Source organism: Pleurodeles waltl, chromosome 6 (assembly GCF_031143425.1).
Source record: "Pleurodeles waltl isolate 20211129_DDA chromosome 6, aPleWal1.hap1.20221129, whole genome shotgun sequence".
In the NCBI taxonomy this organism is placed as follows: domain Eukaryota; kingdom Metazoa; phylum Chordata; class Amphibia; order Caudata; family Salamandridae; genus Pleurodeles; species Pleurodeles waltl.
In genome coordinates, this window is record NC_090445.1 from 325,776,292 (window position 1) to 325,788,349 (window position 12,058).

Genomic DNA, 12,058 nt, shown 5'->3' on the forward strand with positions numbered 1-12,058 from the left:
GGACTCTGAACGTCATAGGAGCTCTGAAAGCATGAATCACTTTAGTCTCTTGTCAGTATGGGGATCGATGTTTGACCCTAAAGCCCTATATAGCTGCTGAGGAGAATACTCTGTGATTCTTCCTTAGGCAAGCTGTGACACTCGATCACTTCTGCTTTTCCTCTTTATAAATTGCTTCATTGTTTGTTTGCCTAATGTGTGCGACTGAGGGCAAGTCCCTTTGATCACTAGACTCAAACAGAAATACAGTGAGCACTTTCCCACTTCTGAGAGGTGCACCCCTCTAGAGAATGTTTAGTGGATGCACACAAGTTCGCCAGAGGCCTCCACCCAAGAAATGCAGCTTCAGGCATGGTTAAGGAAATTGGCCTCTGAAGAATGGTTTCTCTTCCAGGGGATCCTCATCAATAGTCATATGCAATGAATAATCCTGCCTACGCTATTCACTATTCAGCACAATTCAGTGATTATGTCTTTGAGGATTCCTCTGGAGGAGAACTAGGATTACAGGTAAGCAATTTATTCTTCTGGCATACCCGAAATGCATTGGATAATGGGGGAGTTGATGCTTGTTATTTTAAAGTGAAAGATTTTATTTGGACTAACTGCAAAGAATCAACTTCTTTGGATACAGATAAAGCTTATTGCTTGAGAGAACTACTTATTTAATATTGGAAACATTAAGAGTAATTACTCATACAAATATGAGATATGAAGGCAATCTATTTTTCTCCAACATTGGATCTTTTATATATTCACATGCTTTAGTCATTCCCCATCATCAGGCTGAGAATCCCTGGTACATTAAAATTGCAGTATACAGTCTTTAAAATGGCCATATGTCCGAAACAACACAATTCAGATAGTAGCACAACCACCTTATTTGAAAGCACCCAAACTTAAGCCAATGAGCTGGAAGCTTAAACTTTCCTACTCGCCTAGAGGCCACAATAGCTCAGATTTCTACAATACGGGTGTGAGGGAGTCTTTTGGCACAGCTTTCTTCTTACATCTCCTTGAACCTGAAACTGTTACTAGTTTGACCAGCCCTATCTTCAACATAGAAGTACTGAGAGTTCGTTTTTTGGATAGTCTGTCTTTTCTGGACTAGGGAGATCTTTTTATCAGTCAGCCAAATGTTGTCAACTGTCATCACAGCTGAAAAGAGAGAAAAAATCTCTTTTCAAACATTGTTGGTGTGAACATGAGAAGGTTTTCACTGACGACCCGCATTCACAGTGTATTTATTTTCTTTACCCGGATCAAAAGGCATCTAAATGTGATATATGCCAGACTTTCACTTCTTAGACTCTTATCGACAGAGAAAGGAGATTTGCATTATACCTCTGTGAAAAGCACCCCTTTAAGCACTTCCTCAAGAGTAGAGCAGAAAATGAGATTTATACAGGACTGGACCTATTTGGGACAGTGTTTGCAGCCATCTCCTCAAGGAATAAACATTTGAAAGCATAGCATTATGAGGATCAACCAGTAATAAAGTAAAAATGAGATTCATGAGACATCATCAAAGAAACTTTGTTGATGTCGAGAGCATAGTCGGCGACACTGTCAACTGTGAAACTATTGAAGGCAACAATGCTGGCATCCACGATAATCCTGCTATCAACATAGTCAGCTCTCCCTTTGTTGACAACCTTACTGATGATAGCCCTATCTGCAACTAACTGGAAATTTAAAGTGACCTGTCTTTTCACCATTGACGTGTCAAATTACCCCCAGCTCAGATCTTACAGTTGGACTAAGAGGAGGCTAGTGAATATTCTTCCGACTGCTTATAGCCCAATGCAACTAGTTGTAAGATATGACCTATATTTCAGAGAAGAAATGGACAATAAGGAATGCTACAGTGAATGATTATTAACAAGAATACATGCCTCAAACATCTCAATATTGTATGGGAGAGACCCTTCCCTGATAGTGTAAAGAACCGGACATGGTTCAAGTGCCTATGGCCCTTTTAGCTATGTTACAGCAGATGACAGATCTTTTTTGTATAAGTTATTAGCACAATATCCAACTAATAACCCTCCGTATTCTACCACCTCCTCCACCTGCTCCATTACCAGTTATACCACCTCGGTAACGGTAGCCACTACATCCCTCTCCACTGCCAAATGAACCTTCTTCCAGGCCTTTGTGTGGCCATTATTATTCCAGTAGTTTAGTATTCTCTGATATGCATGAGGAGGAAGGTGAGCGTCCTTGAAGCTTCCTCAGAATGATGGACAAGATGACGGGAATTGAATGTCCCAAGTGGTGTTGATGAAGGGTTAAATAAACAGTTCATCAGATGATCTCTCAACTCCCTCCATTCATTAATGGAACGAGCTGCCAAGAAATTCAGTCTACTATTGATGTCCATAGATCACCCATGTTTCCTTTACGACTTAAAAGCACAGCCATGGAAGTCTGTAAACCTATACCCATTTTAGATTGTCTGGTCAGAAGGCCTAAAATTAATGCAATAACTGCTACAGTTCCAGTTGTGATAGCTTGACTGGAGAAAAAATATAGGGACACGCATTCAGCTCCAGCTTGTCTCACTGGTCCTACTAAACCAAATTCGGTAAATTCTTTAGCGGCTCAGGGAAGAACCAAGACCCCAATCCCACCGCACCATCCTTTGTCTACCAGACAGAGGTAGTTGGCATGTCAATATTTTGGGATGGAGAAATTCATCTATGGCAGGCTCTTCAGATAAGACAGCCAATATCCTGGCAATTCTAGAATGTTATGATTGCCAGATGGAGCATAACATTGCTACTTTATTGGAATTCATCCCAGATGAGAAAGAAATGACATGAGCTTTCCTTAGGGAAGATGAGTTGACGTTCCTTGGTATTACTGATGCAGCTGTGGATGCCTTGAATACAGGTTTTCACCAACTTGCAGAAGGTACTGTTTTAAGAAGATAAGGCTGGTTGAAGTCCAGAGCCTTCCATCCTGAGGTCCAGTCTAACATTTTGGACATGGTATTTGATGGCCTTACTGTGAAGCCTTACAAGGTCTTAAAACTGATAATGACGTTGTACAGACATTCACATCTCTACAATATAGAAGATATGGAACGTCTGCTTTTCGTGGTTCTCAAAGCTCTCCAAACCTTCGAGGAGGATCCATCCAGTATGGAGGTCGGGGGCGTACATACTACACCCTAAAGACAATACGGAGATGATCAGGGATACTTCTATAATTGTAATCAAATGCAGGCATATAAGAAATCTTCAGGGAGGAAGAGCGGTTTCTCGCAACAGGGACCAAGACAAATCAGAAGACAGTTTGACTCTCCGCCTTTGCCTTCTCTCCCAACTGGTACTCTGAAGTTGGGCAGGGGAATTTTCCCTTTCGCTCCTGCTTGGAAAGATAAAACATCGGACAAGTGGGTGAGGCACATTTTTCATTTGGGACATGCCTTGGAGTTCAATCAGGGACCCCCATATCTTCTACCCAAGAAGGAAAATCATCTCCTTCTGAAGGATCTTAAACTGAAAATTCTCATGCTTCTTGTCAATAGAGATTGTCTCAAAGTCACAAAGAAAAAATGGATTTTATTCCAGGTTTTTCCTAATTAAAAGGAAGGCGGGTAAGTTGAGGTCAGTCCTGGATCTCTGGCAGCTAGACCGATTTCTAAAGAAACAATAATTTTGGATGATTGCTGTACAAGACGTTCTCCTGATGATGCAGGAAGGAGATATTAGACCTCCCTGGATCTTTGGGATGCATACTGCCACTTAATGTTTCACCAAAAACACAGAAAGTACCTTTAATTCTTGGTAGCGGGACAACACTACCTGTTTAAGGCACTACCTTTCGGGCTTAAGTCAGCACCTCGAATATTTAATAAATGGTTGCGCCAGTAGCTGCCTTTCTCAGACTAGAATTTCATCAGGTTTTTCCACATTTGGATGACTGGCTTGTGAATGTCCCATCAGGAGAATGAGGAAAGGCTTCTATGCCAGCCTGAAGCACTCTCTTCCGGAGATTGTGCTTATTTTGAACAGAGAAAAGTTGTCTTTACAATCCAAGAATAAAAATCCAAATCATGGGTGCAGTCCTCAACACATAATTGGGAAAGGCTTTCTCGTCAAAAGAGAGTGAAAAAGTTGTAAATTATGGCAAAGAATCTTTCAGGGAAACAATCCAACTTGGTAGGACACTGTTGAGTCAGATGGCGTCATGCATAGACCTCATTCCATTTTGCAGGTTGTGCATGAGACCTGTTAATCTAGAACTGTACCTGCAATGAAAGCAGATTGAAGGCTCATGGGAATATAAGGTATGAGTCACAAGATGTCTGAAGCAAGCATTGTTGTGGTGGTGGAGTATCCCAGAAAAGCTGAATGTAGGGCCTGTCTACCTGTAATAGAAAGGATAATTAATACAACAGGTGTGACCCTGTGTGGACGAGGAGCTCACCTACAAGAGTACTCGGAGTTCTTTGGTCCCTTGCAGAGAAGGTGGTACACATCAGTGTACTGGAACTCTGAGCCATATGCCTGGGGTTATAAGTGTTCCTCTCCTCATTAGCAGTTTTGCTAGTCCTAGTCAGAACGGGCAGCACAACGTCTATGTTCTACATAGCCAAGCAAGGAGGATTGCGATCCAGAACACATAATAGGCTGCGAAAATGATCAGGTGGGTAACATCGGTCGGCGGCTTTCGGAGTGTCACAAGTGGGAACTTGACCAAGGGAATACTCAGTCGATGAGGCTGACCCATGATCGAGCTGTTCGCCACTCTGGACAACATCAAATGTTTGTGCTTCGGAAGCAGGTTTTGACACCCAGCGACAGTGGACAATGTCCTTTCAGTCAGTTGCTCCAGAATCTTGGTGTACGCCTTTCCTCCATTTCCCCTGATTCCCCAGGGTGCTGAAGGGGAAGATAGATCATTGCAGCCTGATAGTAACCACACTAACACTGGTATAACAATATCCCTCAGTTATCAGTACATCCAGCCATTCCTCTGAAAGTGCATCCAGAGATCCTCTCCAGACTCCACAAAGAGATTCTCGATCATGACTCCGTCACTGAACCTGACAGCATGGTACCTGATCACGTGGAGTTCCTCCATTTGGATCTATCACAACAATGTAGAAACATTTTGGAGCAGTCTGGAGCCCCAGTGACTAAAAAAGATTTACAATGCCAAGTTCAAATGTTTTTTTATTTTTTTATTTGGCGTAGAGATAAGGTTGTCATCCTCTTTAAATTACACCTCATAAAATTCTTCTATATTTGCTGGATCTGGCTAAGAGCAGACTTCAGTATTCTTCAGTCGGAGCCCATCTGGCTGCTATTTCAAGACTCAAGAGATAACAGAACAGTTGTCATCTTCTCTGTTCTCCCAGAAGATTATAAACAGTTTCTGTAAGGGCTCTTTAGAGCATTCCGACCTATTAGAGATCCTCTGGTTCCATGGGAATATACTTAAGGCACATTAGAAATTCATCTCGTGTAAGACCATGCTTCTCCTAGCCTTGACATCGGCAAGGAGAGTGATTGAAATTCAAGCATTCACAATCAAGGAATCTTTCCTCTGATTTACACAAAATAAGGTAATTTTGAGAACCAACCTTAGATTCATACCCAAGGTTCCTACTGACTTTCACTTAAATTAATCTGTCATTCTCAGGTCTTATTTTCCAAATCCTTCTACGACAGTAGAATGATCTGTGCATTCATTAGACTTGTGTAGTCGCTCCAGGTTCTACATAGACAAGATCAACAATATCCCCTGTCCAAACAGTGAATAGCTTGTTGGTTCTCAGTCTAAATTACCTTCTGTCATACCAAGGCCAATTATCCACTCAAAGTAAGGACGCGTTCCACCAGGAGCATGGGGTAGACAGCAGCACTCTGTTACTATTCCCTTGAAAGACATCTGAAGTGCAGCCACCAGGAAGAGCAGGTATCCGTTCACAAAACATTACTGTCTTAACAAGGATGCAGAAGCTGATGCAGCTGTCCTGAGAAACCTGTTTCAATGAAGCTGAGCCTGCTTCTCGCTTTTACTATGTATGTAGGAAAGTGCCTTCTTTTTGGCATGATTACCCACACTTTTTGCCTGCTGTCAGTGTGTTTCGACTGTGTTCACTGGGATCCTGCTAACCCTGACCCCAGTGACTCTGCTCTCTCCCTCTACATTTGGTTGCTTAGGACTTTGCACACCGCACAATTGGCATACTAGTGCCCCCATATAAGTTCCTAGCAGATAGTACTTAGGTACCCAGGCCATTTGGGCACCAGGGGTTCCCCAAGGGCTGCAACATGTATTATGCCGCCCATGCAAAATGTGTCTGCTGGCCTGCCATTGCAGCCTGTGTGAAAAAGTGCATGCACCCTTTCACTACATGTCACTGTACCATGTCACTGTAAGTCACTTCTATGATAGGCCTTCCTAGCCCAGAGGGCAGGGTGCAGGTATCTGTGTCTGACAGCAACCCTGCATAAGCAGATGTGCCCCTACGAACTTCCGCTCCATTACACTGGACTGCGTAAGGGTGGGGAAGCCATTTTAACCATGTACTGGACAGAGATCCTACCTGTGCTCAACTACATAATGGTACTCCAAACCGGAGCATGTTTGGTATCAAACATGTCAGAATCATACCCTAATACTGTTGACAGTATTGGTTGTATGATTCTATGCACTCTGAGGGCTCCTTAGAGGACCCCTGCATTGCTCCTACAAGTCTTCTGGGGTTTTCCGAGCAGCCTGCGCTGCTGCCACACCATACACCGGTTTCTGCCCTCCTGCTGCTTGACAAGCTCAGGCAGAGGAAGGCAGAAAAAAGGTTTTCCTGTGGGAGACTGAGGTAACACCCTCTCCCTTAGAAATAGGTGTTACATGGCTTGGGAGGGGTAGCGTCCCCAAGCCACTGGTATGCTTTGAAGGGCACATTTGGTGCTCTCCTTGCATAAACCGGTTTGCACCAGTCCAGGGACCCACCCAGTCCCTGCTCTGGCGCAAACCTGAGCAATGGAAAGGTGAGTGACCACTCCCCTGTCCTTCACTACACTAGGGGGTGGTGCCCAGAGCTCCTCCAGGTGGCCACCTGATCCTGCCATCTCGAATCCAAGGTGGGCAGAGGCCCCTGGGAGCATATGAGTGGCCAGGTCAGGTGGGTGAAGTCACAGCCCCCTCCTGATAGATGGTCACTCTGCTAGGTGATGAATCCCCCTTCCTGGATTATTTAGGGTCTCCATCTTGGGTGGGTCCTCAGATTCGACGTGCAAGATTTCAACTGGAGTCTTCTGCATTATTTACTTCATCTTATGGCCACTGGGACTGCAACTGGACCCTCCAGGAACCGACAATCTGCAACTAGAGTGACAACTCTGCTCTGCAACATTGTTTCTCCGGCTCCTTCCAGCAACTGCACTATTTCCCCCAGCTGTGCATCCTCTGAGGGTGAAGAGTCTTCAGCTTGCACAAGAAGTAAGAAGGAATCTTTCTTGGATTGAAGAAGTCACTCCCCTGCATCTGCAGGCACCAACTGCAACGACGACCGGCTGCGTGAATCCTCTCTCATCCGGAACTACTTGGATCCTGCATCACAGGTGGTGGTCTGGAATGGTCCCTTTGGTAGAGACAGTAAGCCCTTGCCTGTCCTTGCAGGACAGTACCCCTGTGCACAGTTACTCTTGCAACTGCTAAGGCTTGTTTGTTCCTCCTCCAAGAGATCTTCAGGCTCTATGTAGCCCCCTCCCCTAGCACTTCTCCCTACGACGCACAGTCTACTGCCTGCTGCTCCAGCGACGTGGGACACTTCAGATGTGCTGCGTGGGCCTCACTGTGACTGCTATGCCTGCTGCTCGTGGGTCGCCTTTTGGGGCTGCCTCCTCTTCTTGTGACTTTCCCAGCTGCTGAGTGTCACCCCGGACTCCCCTCCTTGGTTCGAGATCCCTGGACCTTGCTGATCCTCTTCAGCCTTGCAAACCACCTTCTATGACTCTTGCATTGACCAATGCTTGTTGGTGGTTTTTGAGCACCACCGACCAACTGCATCATGACAGCTGATGTGTGACATTGCTTGCATCACTCCAGGAACTCCTCTTTTTTTTTCTTCTTTTTTTGCTCCTGTGCTGCACTGCTGTCCTTCATCCACCGTCAACCTGTTCCTGCATCCACAGAATGGTGGGTAGTGACAGCTGCTACAACCAGACACTCCAACTCGAACTGGACTTAGTCCCCTTTCTTTTGCAGGTCCTCTTCTGTCAGGATCCACCTTTTGGTTCTTCAATTTTTGTCTGACTGGATTTTGCACAATCCTTTTTCAAAGTCCTCCTGTTGGTTTTGGGGAAACCTAGGTACTAACCTCTGCTCCCCTGGTCTCTGGAGGTCACTCTGTGTAGGAGTTGGCTCTGTATGTACTATTTCAAAGTAAGTAATAGCATGCACAGAGTCCAAGGGTTCCCCTTAGAGGTAAGTTAGTGGCAAAAAGAGATAATTCTAATGCTCTATTTTGTGGTAGTGTGGTCGAGCAGTAGGCTTATCAGAGGGTAGTGTTAAGCATTTGTTGTACACACACAGGCAATAAATGAGGAACACACACTCAAAGGCAATTCCAGGCCAATAGGTTTTTGTATAGAAAAATATATTTTCTTAGTTTATTTTAAGAACCACAGGTTCAAGATTTACAAGTAATACTTCAAATGAAAGGTACTCCACCTAGGTATCATAAGAACTTTGAATCCGCAAAATAGCATGTACAGTTTTGGCAAAAATGGCAATAAGCTATTTTAAAACTAGACACAGTGCAAATTTCAACAGTTCCTGGGGGAGGTAAGTGTTTGTTAGTTTTGCAGGCAAGTAAACCACCTACAGGGTTCAAAGTTGGGTCCAAGATAGCCCACCGTTGGGGGTTCAGGGCAACCCCAAAGTTACCACACCAGCAGCTCAGGGCCAGTCAGGTGCAGAGGTCAAAGTGGTGCCCAAAACACATAGACTTCAATGGAAAAGGGGGTGCCCCGGTTCCAGTCTGCCAGTAGGTAGGTACCCGCGTCCTCGGAGGGCAGACCAGGGGGGTTTTGTAGGGCACCGGGGGGGACACAAGTCAGCACAAAAAGTACACCCTCAGCGGCACGGGGCGGCCGGGTGCAGAGCGCAAACAGGCATCGGGTTTGCAATAGGTTTCAATGGGAGACCCAGGGGTCTCCTCAGCGAAGCAGGCAGGCAAGGGGTGGGGCTCCTCGGGGTAGCCACCACCTGGGCAAGGGAGAGGGCCACCTGGGGGTCGCTTCTGCACTGGAGGTCGGATCCTTCAGGTCCTGGGGGCTGCGGGAGCAGTGTCTTTACCAGGCGTCGGGTAGAAGCAGGCAGTCGCGGTCAGGGGGAGCCTCTGGATTCCCTCTGCAGGCGTCGTTGGGGTTGGGGGGGGGGGGGGGGGTTCAGGGGGGTCAACTCTGGCTACTCACAGGATCTCAGTCGCCGGGTAGTCCTCCCTGTAGTGTTTCTCCGCAGGTCGAGCCGGGGGCGTCGGGTGCAGAGTGGAAAGTCTCACGCTTCTGGCGGGAAACGTGCAGTCCTTTAAAGTTTGTTTCTTTGTTGCAAAGTTGTTTCTTCTTTGGAGCAGAGCCGCTGTCCTCGGGAGTTCTTGGTCCTTTTAGATGCAGGGTAGTCCTCTGAGGCTTCAGAAGGTCGCTGGACCCTGGGGAGCGCGTCGCTGTTGCAGTTTTTCTCAAAGTGGGGAGACAGGCCGGTAGGGCTGGGGCCAAAGCAGTTGGTGTCTGCGTCTTCTCTGCAGGGCTTCAGGTCAGCAGTCCTTTCTTCGTCTTAGGTTGCAGGAATCTATCTTGCTTGGTTCTGGGGGCCCCTAAATACTCAATTTAGAGGTGTGTTTAGGTCTGGGGGATTAGTAGCCAATGGCTGCTCGCCCTGAGGGTGGCTACACCCTCTATGTGCCTCCTCCCTGAGGGGAGGGGGGCACATCCCTAATACTATTGGGGGAATCCTCCATCTGCAAGATGGAGGATTTCTAAAAGTCAGTCACCTCAGCTCAGGACACCTTAGGGGTTGTCCTGACTGGCCAGTGACTCCTCCTTGTTTTTCTCATTATCTCCTCCAGCCTTGCCGCCAAAAGTGGGGCCGTGGCCGGAGGGGGCAGGCATCCCCACTAGCTAGGATGCCCTGTGGCACTGTAACAAGGGGGGGTGAGCCTTTGAGGCTCACCGCCATCACCACCAGGTGTTACAGCTCCTGCAGGGGGAGGTGAGAAGCACCTCCACCCAGTACAGGCTTTGTTACTAGCCACAGAGTGACAAAGGCACTCTCCCCATGTGGCCAGCAACATGTCTGGTGTGTGGCAGGCTGGCAAAACTAGTCAGCCCACACTGGAAGTCGGTTATGTTTTCAGGGGGCATCTCTAAGATGCCCTCTGGGGTGTATTTCACAATAAAATGTACACTGGCATCAGTGTGCATTTATTGTGCTGAGAAGTTTGATACCAAACGTCCCAGTTTTCAGTGTAGCCATTATGGTGCTGTGGAGTTCGTGTATAACAGACTCCCAGACCATATACTCTTATGGCTACCCTGCACTTACAATGTCTAAGGTTTTGCTTAGACACTGTAGGGGCATAGTGCTCATGCACTTATGTCCTCACCTATGGTATAGTGCACCCTGCCTTAGGGCTGTAAGGCCTGCTAGAGGGGTGACTTACCTATGCCATAGGCAGTGTGAGGTTGGCATGGCACTGTGAGGGGAGTGCCATGTCGACTTAGTCATTTTCTCCCCACCAGCACACACAAGCTGGCAAGCAGTGTGTCTGTGCTGAGTGAGGGGTCCCCAGGGTGGCATAAGATATGCTGCAGCCCTTAGAAACCTTCCCTGGCATCAGTGCCCTTGGTACCAGGGGTACCAGTTACAAGGGACTTACCTGGATGCCAGGGTGTGCCAATTGTGGAAACAAAGGTACAGGTTTAGGGAAAGAACACTGGTGCTGTGGCCTGGTTAGCAGGCCTCAGCACACTTTCAAATCATAACTTGGCATCAGCAAAGGCAAAACGTCTGGGGGTAACCATGCCAAGGAGGCATTTCCTTACACTCTGGTACTCACCTCTTGGGGTCCCTAGTTCCTCCGGTTCCCTTCTACTGATTCCACTTCCTTAGATGGGGGACTGCCTTTCACATTCCACTTTTTTGGTATATGGCTTGGGCCTCCCCTAGGGCCCTCACTGTTTGGTGCCTATTGCTTTCTATGCTATTTACTGATTGATAATATGTATATAATAGTGCGTTTACGTGCCTTCAGTTGCCGTATTGCCTGTACAGTATTTTAGTATTTGTGTTACCATAATAAAGTACCTTTATTTTTGTAACACTTTGTGGTTCTTTCATGTGGGTATGTGCTGTGTGTATTGCATAAACTTTGCATATCACCTAGCTAAGTCGTGGCTGCTCTTCCACAGCTACCTCTAGAGAGCCCTGGCTTCCTAGACATAGCCTACACTTCACTAGTAGGGGATCCCTGGTATAAGGTGATAACACCATAGGTGCTCACAACACACCATCTTCCTACAATGTATTATGTGTACTGCTTGCTATTCCGATACAAGCATGTGAATATATTAAAGATCCAGTGTTGGAGAAGAAATGATTTACCTGTAACTCCAGTTCTCTGTAATGTCAATAAGTAAAAAAAAAAAAAAAGCCTTTGTTATGTTACAGTAGATACAGTAGGACTAGAGGAACAGGACAGGAACATTCAACCACTGACAATCTCAACTGACCATCACCCGTGTCCCAGGTCCTAGATTGAACATGCATCACCACATTCAATTCGTGATCATTAAAAACACATCTTAAAGGCCCAATGCATCTTTCCCCTTTTACATGAAATAAAATTACAAAATAACTTTCAACCTTTGACTAGCTGATACAAAGACCTAATATATGTTCGGTGGCAAGTGTAGCTGCAGATACACATCCTGTGCATTATCCTGTCATCTAGTGTTGGGCTCGGAGTGTTACAAGTTGTTTTTCTTCGAAGAAGTCTTTTCGAGTCACGGGACGAGTGAGTCCTCCCTTTCGGCTC

The 12,058-nt window shown here is 46.2% G+C and overlaps 1 protein-coding gene across 1 annotated transcript in view; it reads left to right on the plus strand.

Annotated features, from left to right (window-relative positions):
* Nucleotides 1–12,058, plus strand: part of IPO4 (importin 4) — a 1,872,953-nt gene that overhangs the window by 78,230 nt on the left and 1,782,665 nt on the right. The gene's annotated exons all lie outside the window — the stretch shown is intronic.